The 16603-nt window shown below is 39.6% G+C and overlaps 1 long non-coding RNA gene across 2 annotated transcripts; it reads right to left on the bottom strand.

Moving 5' to 3' along the window:
• Positions 1-628: 628 nt before the first annotated feature.
• On the bottom strand, positions 629-16258 carry LOC147997058 (uncharacterized). 2 transcript variants are annotated; one of them, XR_015652995.1, is made up of 3 exons: positions 16050-16189; positions 9327-9499; positions 629-2372 (listed from the first exon to the last, which is right to left on the bottom strand). It is a non-coding gene; the product is annotated as an uncharacterized LOC147997058 (long non-coding RNA). The 2 variants fall into 2 exon arrangements; XR_015652994.1 differs by lacking the exon at positions 9327-9499 and having other exon boundaries at positions 15882-16258.
• Positions 16259-16603: the final 345 nt, after the last annotated feature.

Here is a 16603-nt window from a genome sequence, read left to right as displayed (position 1 = left end):
ATTAGCTGAAGTATGCACTGACTCTGCGTCCTGGTTGTGGGCATGTGGCTTCTTTAAAGCCACTGGAAAAGCAGCAGCTGGCACGACCTTTCCTACAAAAAGCAGCAGCTCAGGTTTTACTGACCATATCAGTGTATAATTCCATATTTAACAGACCAAAGTCATTATCGTGGCCCTTAAACCCCCATGAAAACTCCATTTCAGGAAAGATTGGTGACTTATTCCTGGAACCCCATTACCCATTATCCAGGATTCTGAGGCGAGAGAATTGTGACTTGTAGCTGACTTGAGCTACATAAAAAGAACCTCTCTCTAAACAGCAAAAACTTACAAATGCCTGTTTGTAACAATTTTACACATTTTCCTGTTACCGTTTCTAGAAAACTATATATGCATGCTTTTCATGTGTGTTTTTTGTGAAATTCTACCATTTGGGATTTACAACAAAGGTCCATCAAGGGGCAGCACATCGGTTACAAAAGGATAGTGCTTTGCAATGTTTAAGTAAATAACCCCTTTCAAAGCCAAAGACACATTAAAGAGAAATTCTATTGTAAAGATTTACTACACGATCTTGTCATCTTCCAGAATATAAGATTGTTCATTGATAAAATAAAATAATCCTCAGTTTAACATAAATATTAGTTTGTCTTTATTACTATAAAACCATATACCTGGTGTTGTATAATTTACATATAAAAGTACCCTTATTTCATTCACAATTTTAGGGTCTCAAAAGCATAGCCTTGGCACTTGCTGGTCTTAGTGATCTCTGGGTTCAACACAACATGAAAGATAGGAAAATGGTGGGAAACTGGCTAAGAGGTTGAGAGCACGTGGGAAGGTGAAAAGATGAAGATGCCTTGTCTCGTCTCTAGACAACACATCTTAAAGCTTCCACCTCCCTCACATTTCCCCACTAAAGATTACAACTACAACTTATGAATTCTCAAAGGATAGATACATCCAAACCACAACAAACAGGACAGGAAAGTGGTTAGCAATTTTTAGTCATTCAATAATTTCTTAGAGAAAAATTTCCATATATCAAGCAATATGTCATAGATAAAATGGTATAGAAAAATACAAATAGACTCTGCTGCTCAGCAGTTTATCTGCTTCTGGAAAATTCAGACAAGCCAACACACAAATACACATGCTAAAATCCTGGCTATCCAGTGCTTTGCCAGGTAACATATAACAAACTGAGTCGGTCATCATCGGTCCCTAGTAAACCCGGCCTTGAAACTAAAGAGAAGACTTTCTGAAGGTGATGACATCCAAAAGGAGACGTGATGAATGAGATAACCAGATGTAAGAGAGTGGAGGAAGGATGGAGATCTTTTGTACTGATTCAGTAGTCATTTCTTTAAAACTTTTACAGAGCGATTTTAACCAAGCAAAACTTTCAACAGCAGATGGACTGGAGGGGGATGTGGTGGTGCTTTTGTTTCAGGGAATGCTGGGGTACAGGCTCTATGTAGCTTCTTCAGTTGTAATGAATCTCATCAATGACCGAAGGTGCCTTGGTGGTTGAAGCTGTAGAAGTTATTAGTAAGGTTGGGGGATGGAGGAGAAAGATTTTCTTAGTAGCAGTGGTTTGAGGTTATTTTATTCTTGTTTTCCCCATACTGGTGAGAATTAGCTGAAATGAAATTAGCCCTTACAAGGGCTGGATCTGACACAGCAGTACATACATACAATGCATGTATTTTTGGAGTAGATCTGGGACCTTGGGCTTTGTAGCTGGTAAAACTATTTAATTCTCGAGTCATTAGGGTTAGAGTCTTTGTGGCCTTAATGAGTTCGACTCTACCATTCATTCTCAATGGGCCAGTTAAAGATAAAATTAATATCAAAGAATTGAGAAAGGAGATTTATTCCATGTGGCTACATTGAGAAAACAAAGAGATCCAATGATCTCCCAGACCCCCAAGTGCTTTGTGAGAGTCTACACGTGAGGTTTAAGTTTAAATAAAAGGGGACACAAATGCATATCTCAGCAGTCCTGGTACAGGTGCAGTTTAACCCAGCACTGATTCATCATTGTTTTGGCTCCACTCTCTCCTGAAAGGTGGCCTGACAAACTGTCAGAACTGCAAGAAACTCTTTCCATGAGACATATTCCTCTTCTGTTGGCACCAGGACTTCGCTCTTCTGTTTAGCCCAAAATTTATGAGGACTTTCAATCACTTGGGAATCACCATTTGAAAGGTCTGATAGCCAAGGGGAAAGGACATGTTTCTCTTTAGAACATTCCCCCTTTATTCCAGGAGAGTCAGTCTTCACCCGAAGCTGGGATATATGTTCATTCTCTGTATCGTGATGACGAACCGCCACACACAAAGTCGGGATTTGTGACTCTGAGCATCCTGGAAGTTCAGAAAAACATTGAGTCATGATTAAAGCTCTGAATGCAGGGACAAAGTACTCACGTGACCATGGAGAAGAAGAAGTTTGGGCTCAGAGCATCAGGATGCAATGCAATCTTGATCCTGGAGCCATCAGGGCTCAATAACAATATGGTAACTCTTGGTCCTGCTATGTTGGACAAGGCAGGGATCCAAGACCTGTGAAACTAGGTGCACAAGAATTCCATTTTTAAGAGAGATATGACACAGTTATGGCTCTGTTCAAGAAAATAGGGGGATTCAGTGATAATGTCTGCTTATTACCTGGGGAGCAGAGGACCACTGTAGCCCAGATTCAAATATTACACGGCAAGGAGTGCTAGCTGTTTGAATTTGATGTTATAAGGGAAAACAATGAGAGATTTTTAAGAACAGTCTGAGAAGAAAGCTTGAGAACAATTTTACTAGCATTTAAAAAGAAGCATTACAAAACAACCAAGCTGTAAATCTCAGCAGCTGCCTGAAGAAATGAGATAGAAAAGAGGAAGAGAGAAAACCAAGTCATGTCATTTGAGTTACTCACTGAGATCAACAAGCACATGGAAAATGAATAGCTGCGTGGCAAAAGTTCAGCTGAAGGATTTGCAGAGAGAATAAGGAAGTACAGAGCACCAGGGAAAGTGTACGTAGGCTCTGACCAGCAACCGGAATAAAGACAGAAGAGCAGACAAAATCATACTTTTCTGAAAAACGGTCCCTTAGCTAGGGAATTGACCTATGCTACTCGGATGTTTTGTCTCCAACCAGATCAGGGATTCCATTTTTCAGGCCTGTAACTAGAGCAGTGAATACATCTCAGCCAGTTCACCAGGAAGAGAAGGCTCTTAGAGGTGCAACTGCTTGGTTCAACAATGGCACTATTACCCAAGTAAACAGGGCACCATGACTATTCAGGTACTGGGAGGAAAAAATGGCTATTTTGGTCATTGAGACTCCATTTCCTGGGTGGGAAATGCTGTAATAACTACTAAGAGATAAGGCTGTGTATATTCACTGAGGGATCCAGTTCCTGGGAAGGCAGAACAACAAAGATCATGAAGGTCCTAGTTTCATTGGCACTCCCCAGTCCCAACCCAAAAATAAAGCCACCTGGATGCTTTGTATGATGTACAACATTTTTGTACTATATCTCTACATTCTCTTTCAGTTGTTTCCTCAAAAATATATTTGTTTATATATTTTTTGGTATTTTTGTAAGAAGGATGAATTCTAAGAACTTCTTTTCTACCATTTTCCTAAAGTCTTTACAAATGTTTCAGTTGTTGTGTGTGTGGGGAGGGGTAAATTTGTGTGAAGTATGTGGTCTGTTGAAATTGATAAATTGATAGCTACCATCCTGCTACCATTTATATATGGTATATATATAGAACATATATATACCATATATATTCTAGCTAGTCTTTTGTCTTGCTACACAACAACAGAAAATATCTGAATACCTAAGAGGTATCTATTCAAAGGAAGAAACTAGTTTATTTTAGGATTTAGAGATGGGTAAAGTTTTGGTAAACTTTAAACATAGCGGTCTTCAACTGACTTATAGTAAAGCACAATTCTAAAGACTTCAAAACCAGCTGGGCATGAGTGGGTGCATCTGGAGTCCTTGAAGTTTTCAAAGTTAGAAACAAATGTGTAATGTTCAACTTTAGATCTTTTCAGTTCTGCATCAAATGATACCTTATTTGTCTCTGTTTTAACTAAGAGTAAAAGCTAAATTTCAGTGTATTCCTATGCTCATGATAGACATGATAGACATGATTAATGCTTTTAAAAATCTTCATGTATGGGGTCCCCATTAGAGGAATTAGAGAAAGGATTGAAGGAGCTGAAGGGGTTTGCAACCCCATAAGAACAACAATGCCAACAACCAGAGCTCCCAGGGACTGAACCACCACCCAAAGAATACACATGGACAGACCCATGGCTCCAGCTGCATATGTAGCAGAGGATGGCCTTGTTGGACACCAAAGGTAGGAAAAGCCCTCGGTTCTACTAAGGCTGGGCCTCCCAGTATAGTGGAATGTCAGGGTGGGGAGGTGGGAAGGGGTGGGGGGTTGGGTGGTGAAAAGGGGATAACATTTGAAATGTAAATAAAAAAATCCAATAAAAAAAAGAAAAGCAGGAAAAAAGGAAAAAATCCTCAATATTTTTACTATATAATCCATTGTCATAAGAATGTGGAAAACCATTTAGAATGGCATTTTCACATCAGTTTGGGTTCCCCCTGTGAGCAAACTCAAAGCTCGAGACAGAGTTTTAGTGCTAATACTGCAGTTGGATGAAAACATGTGTAACTCAATTATCACAAAATAAACACAACTATTTGTCTACATCTCAGGCTGAAAAAATAAATTAGAAGACATCTCATGCTCTAAAGACACAGTTACCTTTTGTTCTTTCCTATAAAACACAGAGCCTTAGCTTCTAATACCTGTGATGTTTCACCTGTTTGTCATTTCAATAATAGAGTCATTTTAACATGTATTCTTCTTCATATCTTTTCTTTGTTACTATTGTACAACTATTGAACAATATACAACCAAGAAAAAAAAACTTAAGGATATAGCACTTCATGCCTAAAATCCCAGCATTGTCAGGTGTAGAGTGAGGAAAAATTATGAGTTCAAGGCCAATATGGTCTAGATAGGACTATCTCGTCTTAAATTAAAACAAAACAAAACAACTTCTCAGGGATTACATTAAATATATACGATTGTGGTCAAGTTTTGAATTGAGGGATTTTAGTAAAAGAAGAAAATTATGGGTGAAAAATTTGAATTTACACAATTTGTTTCATTTTGTTGTACAAGGGGGGGAAAAGCAGAAATTTACTCATAAGCATAGGAATGCCACTGGAGAAGTGATTACCCAGTGACCTGTTGAGATTAAGAAATAATCCATTTTAAAAGTAGGGTACAGATCTAAACAGAGAATCCTCAACAGAGGAATCTCTAGTAGCCAAGAAGCACTTAAAGAAATATTCAAAATCCTTAGCCATCAAGGAAAAGCAAACAAGGACTGTTTCAGCTTGAGACCCATACCATAAGAGGGAGCCCACCCTGAGACTGCTAATGCTATTCTGCTACATTTGCAGGCAGAAACCTAGCATAGTTGTCACCAGTGAAGCTTCACCCAGAAACTGATGGAAACAAGTGCAGAGACCCTCAGCCAAACATGAGGCAGATCTTGAGGAATCCTGAAGAGGAGGAGGAAAAAGGATCGTAGGAGCCAGAAGGGCCAAGGACATTATAAGAAAATGCATAAAATTAACTAGCCTGTGTCCACAGGGTTCCACAGAGACTGAACTGTTAACCAGAGAGCCTGCATGGGACTGAACTGCACATATGTTATAATTTGTGTAGCTTGGTCTTCATGTGAGAGTAGGTGCTGTCTTTGAGTCTGTTACCTCCCTTAGGGACCCATTCCTCCTACTCAGCTGCCTTTTCTATCCTTAATAGGAGAGGATGTGCCTAGTCTTGCTGCAACAGGATATGCCAAAGCTGGTTGATATCCATGGGAGGCATCCCCTTTTCTGAAGAGAAATGGAGGAGTGGATGGGACAGTAGTGAAGATGGGGGTTAGGGAAGATGGGCTGGGAAAAGAGAAAAAACTGGAAACCATGGTTGTGGTATTAAATAAATATGTACATACATACATACATACATACATACATACATACATACATACATACTTACATACATACATACATTTGAAAAAGAAAAGAAATTTATATACCCATCACAATGTGAGAGAACCCAGAGGTAGTAGTAACTTTGAGGTTTGTAGTACTGTTCAGGAGAGTTGGGATTAAAGAAAAGACAGTTCCCAAAACAAATGTCCATTTGTGTCCAGATGTGATTGCTTGATTTTTCAATTCATTTTTGTTGACGAGTAAGATTTCACAATGTCTATACTGGAAGAAAACTTTTTGTGCTTCTAAGGAAGGCTAAAAATCTCAAATATGACTTAGGTGCAGAAGAAACAGGGTAGAGACTCAAATTCCAAGACTGTTTCTTCAGTTCAAAATGTCAAGACATTAGAGTTCATGGAATCATTTTCTGAGCCTTAGCAATATTTCACCCTGCTTAATAACTATCAGTTTCAAATTTTCTGTTGTTTGGGAATTTCTTAACACACATGTATTGTGACCAAATGCACCACCCTTTTCCCACTCCTCCAATTCTTCCCTAACACCCCCATCACACTTCCCTCCAAACTTCTTACACTCTTCCCTTTTTAAACCTACTGAGTTCACCTTGTATTGCCTGTAAGTACATGGGTATAGAACAATCTACTGGACCATGAATAAATAGCCTCTCAAAGTCCTTAACCTCAAAGAAAACTGACTCCCCCTCCCTAGAAGCCATCAACTTCCAATAGACTCACATGAATCTTGTCCGTGCAATCACAGAAAACTGCTGTGTGTGTTTTTAGGAAGTGGTGTTGTTTACATTGTCCCAACAAACATGAAATGAAGAAAGAATATTATTACAACCATTTCATCAGCCTCCTCTAAAGGACAGGTCAGCTAGGGTATAAGAGGTGGTATTGCCTGAGAACCCTAAAGAAACAAGGAAATACAAATTGGTGTGAGTTGGTGCTGAATACTCTTATCATTTTTTTTACACAAATGCATGTGTTTCCCTGGTTCTGAGAAAAACAAGAATAAAGAACAGTCACTTCCTCATGCTAGGACAAGCAGTTCTTGGAACGAAATACCGTTTGGTCTCTTCTCTTTTCCCATTTCCAGTTCTTTAGCTCTGTGTATAATATTCTTTGTTTCCAACAGCCATAAGAAACTGCTAGATGTCTCAGGGACAGATTAGTATGCATAAATGGATAGAGGACTTTGATCACTCACATTTGTTAAATAGCTAGAAACAGTTATGGCAAATAGGAATCAGGGTGAGCACTTTCTGTGGACTTCTAGGAAGCGAACTCCTCCCTGGGCTGGACTCAAAGAGGCTGTCCTTTGGGACAGAACTGATGAAAAACATTTGTTCTTTATTCATTCTGATGTGAAATAAGAGTGGGTGGGACCTCTGGATGGAGTGAGGGTACCACCTCTATGAGTGGGCCACTGTTCAGTGACTTTGTATTAGCAAGAACAAATGAAAGGATCCTAAAAGAATTTGATACCTTTGTTCCCTGATGTCAAAGAAAAGTGTTACAATTTCTACATAAGAAAGGAAATGAATCTTACAGTGTGCCCATGGAAGAGGATCTGAAGCAGCCAGTGAGGCTACAACTCCATGGTACCAACTCCATGGGTATATCCTTGTAAGATCCTAAGCCAAGACAACTAAGCTAAGATCAGAGTCATGACCTCTGGGAACAGACTTTTGAAATGCATTCTTTCAGCCTTTGTTTGTAGAATTGATTACAGTGCAACAAAAACTAAAACACATCGTCAAGTAAAGATCCCTACTGAGTCTACCATGGTTATAACAGATCAGTTCGTACCAAGAGACAGCAATACAGAATTCCAGAGCACTTAACATGAGCAGTAGACCCTGGCAATATATTCATGACAGAGGATTATGAAGAGTGGAGGATGCAGTCCCAAATGCTTGCTACTAATTGATAAAGGAAAGAGAAAAGGCCTAGAACTGATATCTGGAACTTGGCACCTCATACAGTTGAATCTTGGGTCAGTATAATATAAAAAAAAGTGTGAATACAAAATTTTTTCAAGTTAATGAAATTTGACAAAAAGTAGCTGAGTTGTCAATTTTATTGATGTAAAAATAATTAGAAACACCAAAAAGAATAAGGCTTTAAATGGTGTGATTCCTGTTAAGTCCTTTCAGAAACACTAAAGAACCATATAACTTATCAGAAAATCTGAAATGACAATATTGACCTCTGCTCTTGAGGTTAGAAGTAAGTGCTGGTGTCTGTTAGGAGACTAATAATAACTGATGCAAGGCTTTCAAAAGAGGGCATTCCATGGCTTTGAACTTCTGTATTCTTATCTAAAACAGGAGGTAAAGGGAAATATAGACTTGACATCTAAATAAAAGACCCTCACTGTGTCCATCACTTCTAGCTTCTCAGTTAATAAAGATGGATGGGGGTAAAAAGAATGTTGTTGGAGTCAATGAGCATCAGAATTTCTTCTATCATGATCCATGAACACAAGAAGCCCTGGTCATTAGAATGAATACACTCGTGTAACATGTGTCTGATCTCAGGTTCTACTGTAATCAAGGAAGGCAAATGAAAACCTCCAAGCTGAGAGCAATGTTGAAGATCTCTGTGAGAGAAGTGTGAAACAGGGCAGGTAATGTTCCATTCTCACCTGACTTGGACCTGAAAAGGAATCCACATTCTCAGAAATGTCTCTGCTATCACTGGAAGCTCCCTACTCTTCTTTCTCAGGCTTCTTTCTACAGCCTCCTAATGTGCTTCTGGCTTCAGTGTCACCTCAAATCTCTTACCAAAGTGTGTTCCTGTTTCGTCCCAAGTTGAGTTTTTCAGATGATTTCAAGGCACAAAAAATAAGCATCGAATTTAGAGTGAACTTCAAAGTGTGTACACTGAAGCTGGATAGCCCTGGCTGTTTGTATACTAACCTTGATTTTAGAAGGTTTAAAAGTGATATCCTAATACTCAAATGGCTTTAATTAAACAGCTTAGTTACTATCTTCATCAGCACATTTCTAATTAACCGATAAAAATCATTCATGTGAATGAATTCAATAACCTCTGGGGGAGAAATTACAGAAAACGGGACCATCCATCCTGCTTTCTGAAATAAATCAGGAAGATGTGGACTTTTCCTGCAAATGGCCCTGATTTGGAGTTGGGTGTTCCACTAGGACCCTGTGTTAACAGTCTAGTACGTGCCGTGATGCTGTTGGGTGGGTGTGCAATCTTAAGGAAGTGGCTTTAGTGAGAGCACCTGAGACTTACTGGTAACTTGTCCTCCAAATGAAGAGCAGCAACTAGCAACCTACTTCTCTGTCCTCCCAACCATGAAGTCACCAATTTGTTTCACCATGGTCTTCCACCATGAAGTGCAGTCAGAGCGCAGACTTCCTCACTCCCAACAAGAATCATTTCATAATGAACCGATGCCTCTCCAACTGTAAGTTTAAAATCAAAACAAAAGAAAAAAAACAACGAACCCACAAAACTTTATTTTTCATTTTGTTAGCTCTTTCAGAGTTTCATATAAGGTACTTTAATCATATCCACTTCCTAGTCCCACTTCTCCCAAACCCACTCCCTCTGCTTTACCAACCCACCTTTATCCTCTTGCTCTTATATCTGTAGATTTAACACATCAATGAGAAAAAGGTTCATCTCTCAACCCTTACTAGAGAAGCTTCCTTTTGCAGTACATAGTGGTTAACACAGAGACCCACAGATGATCAGTGTGCAAATGATAAGGAATTGAAGGCTTCCAAGCTCTAACTGGGATATCTATGTCACATCCCCTTCTCCCAAGATCCAGGGGTCACTGGGAAATAGGGAGCAGAACAATTGAAAGAATTAGAAAAAGAGAATGACTGCAAAATTCTCTCTTTACAAGTTAATTGTCACGTCTATTTACCATATTGATTAAAAATGGGCAACTGCAAACATACAAATGCTTATAACATGAAAATATGATTGAACTTTATAATGCCAAGGCTGGGACTTGAAAGGGTGGCTCAGTGGTTGAGAGAGTTTGCTGCACTTGCAGAGGCCCAGAATTCAGTTTCCAGTACCAATGTCAGTAGACTCATGTCTGCCTTCTTCTGGCTTCTGCAGACATGCATGTATACACATACACAGACACACCCAAGCACACAAAGAAAAATAATAAGATGAATCATTTTAAAAGAAATTAAGAAAAAATTACAAGTAATTAAATAATCTTATTTACAATGCCAATTAAACTCTCACAATTATTCAAATTGCTCTTCATTTAGACATAGATGGAGACTATTAATCATGCAGTGTTAGCATACGTCTTGATCTGAAAACCTATATCATAGTTAAATAATTAAAGGGAAATATTAGATTGCTTTATTAAAATTAAAATCTGTATATGGATGGAGATATCCCTGACATCTTGCTGCAAACATTAAGGAAAAGATTTGAACTAAGGGGTAAAAATTATTATTCTTTAAAGATGAATAAAACATATGGCAAACATCTAAAAATTATTAAATAAAAACTAATTAAAGCTATCAGAAGTTCAGAAAGGTAGTTAGTAAAACATTTTATAAAGAAATTAAGTGTATATTTAAATTAAAATGTGCATTTGACTGTTTAAGAATTGAATGGACAACTCTGTTCAGTTTCCTGACCCCTCTGTATATCTCCCTATCTCGTCCCATACCTGATCCTGCTGCCCTTTTTTCCCTTCCCCTCCTCTCTTCCTCCCAAGTCCGTCCTACCTTCCACCTCCCATGATTATTTGGTTCCCCCTTCTAAGTAGGACTGAATATCCACTCTTAAGTCTTCCTTCTTCTTGAGCTTCATATGGTCTGTGAATTGTATGTGGGTATTCTGAGCTTTTTGCCTAATATCCACTTATCAGTGAGTACCTACCTTGTGTGTCTTTTTGGGTCTAATTTACCTCACTCAGGATGATATTTTCTAGTTCCATCCATTTGCCTGCAAATTTCATGAAGTCATTATTTTTAAGAGCTGAGTAGTACACCATTGTGTAAATGTACCACATTTTCTGTATCCATTCCTCTGTTGAAGGACATCAGGAAATTGAACAGAGGTGGGTAGCAATAGGGGATGGGGAATTGGGGGGTAGCCACCAGCAAGTCCAAGACACTAGGAAAGTAAGAGGCTCCCAGCACCCAACAGGAATAACATTAGCTGAAATACCCAACAACTGGGAGGAGAAAGAGAACCTGTAGAGATCATATCGAGAGGTTAGGCATACTCACCGTTAAGAGATGGGACCACCCACCCATCTCCAAAATGTTAACTTAGAATTGCTCCTGTCTAAAGGAAATACAGTGACAAAGAATGTAGCAGAGACTGAAGGAAAGGCCATCCAGAGACTGCCCCACCTGGGGATCCATCCCATATGCAGACACCAAACCCAACACTATAGCTGATGCCAAGAAGTGCTTGCTGACAGGAGCCTGATATAGCTGTCTCCTGAGAGGTTCTGCCAGAGCCTGACCAATACAGTTATGGATACTAGCAACCAACCATCAGACTGTGCATAGGAACCCCGATGGAGGAGTTAGAGAAAGGACTGAAGGAACTGAAGTGGTCTGTAACCCCATAGAAAAAACAAAAATATTAACAAACCAGACCCCACCCCAAAGCTCTCATGGGTTAAACTACCAATCCAAGAGTACACATAGAGGAACTCATGGCTCCAGCTGCAGATGTAGCAGAGCATGACCTTATCTGGCATCAATGGGAGGAGAGGCCCTTGGTCCTGTGAAGGCTCAATGCCCCAGTGTAGGGCAATGCTAGGGTGGTGAGGCAGGAGTGGGTGGGTGGGTGGTTGGGGTGGGGAGCATCCTCATAGAAACAGGAGGCAGGGAAATAGAATGAAGGTTTGCAGAAGGGAAACTTGGAAAGGGGATAACATTTGAAATGTAAATAAATAAAATATAAAAAAGAAAAAATTAGCCAGATGTGGTGATGTTGAAATCTCTGAACACAGTTTTCACTCCCACATTCTTGAATTGATTAAAATAACAAAAATTCTTGTTGGACTTCATGGGAAAAAAGGGTTGAATAGAAACTCTTGTTTCAATACCAAATATTTACAAAGCATCTCAGTGGTATAGCATTAGGAAAGAAGTGAAGTATATATAATAAAAATGCCTGAAGTAAACATGGAGAAACAAGAAAAACAAAAAAACACACAAAAAACAACCTCTTGTGAAGTTATTTTTCCAGGTTTCTTATAAAACATAGAAATTATATAAGTCAAAGCTTAGAAGATCAAGTAACTGAAGAATCTGTATGATGTATAAAAGCAAAATCTTTAAAAGGAAAGTGTAGAGATGATTAAGGAAATTAATAAATATTTGTTAGCATTGAACAAAGGCTCACTGTCAGAGCATAGGTGGCACAGCAGGTAACCTTCAGAGCCCTCTCAGTTCCTAGGAAAGAATTTATTATCATGGGTAGATCTGGCAGATTGGAAACACCCAATTCTGTGGTCAGGAAAGAGAACTCAAAATTAGATCAGAAAAGCAAAGTGGTTAGGTTTCTTGACTATGCTCTTCTGGAGAAGATTGTTTATTTCTCATAGCTGACTTCAGTATCTGACATTTTGAAGACCTAGAGTCTTCACAGACATGGTGATGGTAGCTTGTAGTGATTGCTTAGCATGAAATTGTGCAATAAAACACTCAGGAGAGTGTCAAGAGCACAACACATGCTCAATAAAAGCTATTACTTGTGTTGGTACTGATAGATTCATATGTATATGCATCTTTTGGGTATATGCCCACAAGTGGTATACCTGGATCTTAGGATAGAAATATTCTGAATTTTCTGAGAAACCACCAAATTGATTTCCAAAGTGGTTGTACAAGTTTGCACTCTCACCACATAAAGGAGTTCCACTTGATTCACATCCTCGCCATCATATGCTGTCCCTTGAGTTTTTGTTCTAAGCCATTCTGATGGCTGTAAAATGGAATCTCTGAGTCATTTTGATTTGCATTTCCCTGATGACTAAATTAAATATTTCTTTAAGTGTTGTTCAGCCTTAGAGCCTTCTCTCAAGAATTCTCTGTGTATCTCTATACCCCATTTTTAAATTGGGTTATTTTGTTTTACCAACACCTCTTAACATGAGCAATAAAACTATGTTTCACCAGAATAAATTAATTTATCTGTCCTATTTCCCCAGATATGAGAATGTCACTGCCCAGAGCCATGGTTGAATGTCTGTCTTCATCTCAGGATAACCTTCAAGGGCACCAGAAGTTGACAGAGAATTCTGAATATGTATTCTTGCCCACCACTTCCCTCTTGTGGCTCAATTGAATATATCACATTGATGTTGGGTATCAAGGAAAGGAAGCTGGAAATAGAGTCAGGTACAGTTGATTGGTACAAGCATTCATTGTGTTCCTGGCTCACAAGCCACTTTCTTTCCTCAGATCATAATGTCTCATATTTTAGTGTGAGAAACTACTTGTGGAGATCTCTAACTCCTCTCCCTCCTTCCATCTACTCTTCTGTATTTATAGTATTTGTTTCACCTCTTTCAAGTACAGCCTAGTCTCAGCAACTTTACGTATAAGGTGTGTGTGTGTGTGTGTGTGTGTGTGTGTGTGTGTGTGTATGTGTGTGTTTTGTGTGTGTGTGTGTGTGCGTGTGTGCGTGTGTGTGTGATTTAAACTTCTCAGGGAGCTTTCTGGTGACTTGAGCATTGCAACTGATAGAAAAGGAGGAGATACACTCAGTGCTAAGTTCATTAGGACATCACATACTCATAGGAAGGGAACCAAGGGTCCATTTGGACATTTCCTTGACCAAAAAAAAAAAGGTGTTTAAAAGGCCAAAAGATGTAGGATCCATTGCAATGATCGGATTCTATATCATGTGCTTTTTCTACACTAACCATATTGGACCAAGACTCCCCTGATACCCTGCTATTGCCCTGAGTTGTGGGAATGCTAAAGCTTTAGTTCTGCAGGACCAGCCTATTCAAATGCTCTAGCAGTTCATTGGTGGGATAGACGTTGGGTTAGGGCAGCTTAAACTCTGGATGTGGGCCTAGGGTAGTAGAGCTGAGCTGATGAGATCAACAACTCTCCTGTGCCCACACCACTAGTGCCAGCTCTCTTGAGGTGCACTGGTAAGGGTCAGAGCCAGCTATTCTGAGTGCCAGATCTGACACAGGGTGGGGCCAGCCCTCCTGCACTCATGCCACAACTAGCTCCACTGTGTGATGATCAGAGAAGAGGAGGGCCAGTACAGCAGGGCTCACAATCATTGACACGGCCAGAGGTACAGCCCAAACCAAGAATGCCCACTTGAACCTTGGTGGTAACACAGGCCATGGACATTGAACCAGACCCGTGTTGTGATAGGGTCATGGACCCAGACATGGCCATCAGCACACGCTCAGACATCACCATCATCAAAGCATCAGGTATCAGTCACCTCAAACTGTTCCTCAAGGCTTTCAAGTCTCCAATTTTACCTAGACACTTCATGTAGAGTAACATTAATACTTTCTATATAGGATTTTTGCTAGGTTTGTATACCCAAGTGAGAATCTTACCCTCACTACTACATCTCACCCTCAAACAATAAATAAATGCAGCATCCTTCTTTTGTTTTATAAAATTGTTTCACTGAAGCTGAGAAAAATTCTAGGCCTACCTTGCCCATCTATGATCTCTACCAAAATAGAAGAGCAGATCCTGATCTCAAGACCTTCTGCAGTGTATATAATAAATTCCTTTTCCTTTGACAACTGCATCAACTTGCACTGTTCCTCTAGCACTCATTTGTTCACAAGTACTGCCAATTTACTAAGTATGTTCTAATGAAATCCCATAAAATCTAATGGATAAATGACCTTTCCCCCTCCTACTTGAAAACTCAGATCAAATGCGCACATTGTCAGTCTCTGACATCTCTCTGGTCCCTTCCAATTTTTCAAAGATATGGAAATGGGCAATACAAGAGAGAAGGCAGAAATGAGTTATGACAGTAACTCCGAAAGCACTGTCCCTGGTGTCTGCTTGTACAATAGTAGACACACCAGTTTAATCATCTGGAAAGTGGAGTTCTCTTGTAAAGCCAGTGGCGTCTTTGCTTTATACATTCCCTGAGACACCTGGGATATAAGAATAGGAAGCCATTTTGGAAATGGCAGTGAATGATTCTGTCTCTCATTTCAGGAGATATAATCAGATTAGTCTAGAAGATCAAATGCTGGTTCCTACACCTTTATTTCTACACCAAAGACAAATCTTTTGGAGTAGTTGAAGGGTGGGGAGGGTGTTGCATATACTTTGTGACAAACCTGCTAGAGAAACAAGTAGGCCATCAAAGCAGACGGCCAAGCTTCAGACCTTCACACCCTCTCCTCTGCTCCAAATCCAATTCCGAAGTCTTAACCCCAGCCCCCTAACAATACATCTGCCCTGCTCTGCTGCTTTTCACTTCTTTGAAGTAAGAAGACTAAGCACTGTGTGGTAGAACACTCTGCTTGACTCTGTCATGTAGACCCCTCCTAGGCCATCCCCATTCCTAAATGTCAGTTTCCCATACATAGAAACACATTGATCCTAGAACGCCCTGTGTCTGTACATGTCAGAATCCAGAAGAATTCCCTACCAGGCAACCGCTACACCCTCCTGAGAACCACAGCAGGCAACAGAAAGCAAGACACAAAACACCCATCCAACAAAGAAAAGACAAAACATCAGCACCCTAAATTACAATCCTCTAAAACACAGATGTGTAGATGCCAACATAAAAACCACAGGGGCTGGGGATTTAGCTCAGTGGTAGAGCACTTACCTAGGAAGCGCAAGGCCCTGGGTTCGGTCCCCAGCTCCGAAAAAAAAGAACCAAAAAAAAAAAAAAAAAAAAAAAACACAATAAAAACCAGCCAGGGTGGTCAAGGAAGAAATAAAGAAAGAAATTAAAGACTTTTTAGAATTTAATGAAAATGAAGGTACAACATACCCAAACTTATGGGACACAATGAAAGCTGTGCTAAGAGGAAAATTCATAGCGCTGAGTGCCTGCAGAAAGAAACAGGAAAGAGCATATGTCAGCAGCTTGACAGCACACCTAAAAGCTCTAGAACAAAAAGAAGCAAATACACCCAGGAGGAGTAGAAGGCAGGAAATAATCAAACTCAGAGCGGAAATCAACCAAGTAGAAACAAAAAGGACCATAGAAAGAATCAACAGAACCAAAAGTTGGTTCTTTGAGAAAATCAACAAGATAGATAAACCCTTAGCCAGACTAACGAGAGGACACAGAGAGTGTGTCCAAATTAATAAAATCAGAAATGAAAAGTGAGACATAACTACAGATTCAGAGGAAATTCAAAAAATCATCAGATCTTACTATAAAAGCCTATATTCAACAAAACTTGAAAATCTGCAGGAAATGGACAATTTCCTAGACAGATACCAGGTACCGAAGTTAAATCAGGAACAGATAAACCAGTTAAACAACCCCATAACTCCTAAGGAAATAGAAGCAGTCATTAAAGGTCTCCCAACCAAAAA

Source organism: Rattus norvegicus, chromosome 1 (genome assembly GCF_021556685.1).
Source record: "Rattus norvegicus strain SHRSP/BbbUtx chromosome 1, alternate assembly SHRSP_T2T, whole genome shotgun sequence".
In the NCBI taxonomy this organism is placed as follows: domain Eukaryota; kingdom Metazoa; phylum Chordata; class Mammalia; order Rodentia; family Muridae; genus Rattus; species Rattus norvegicus.
The sequence above is the reverse complement of the archived record's forward strand: the minus strand, read 5'-3'. Positions and strand labels throughout refer to the sequence as shown.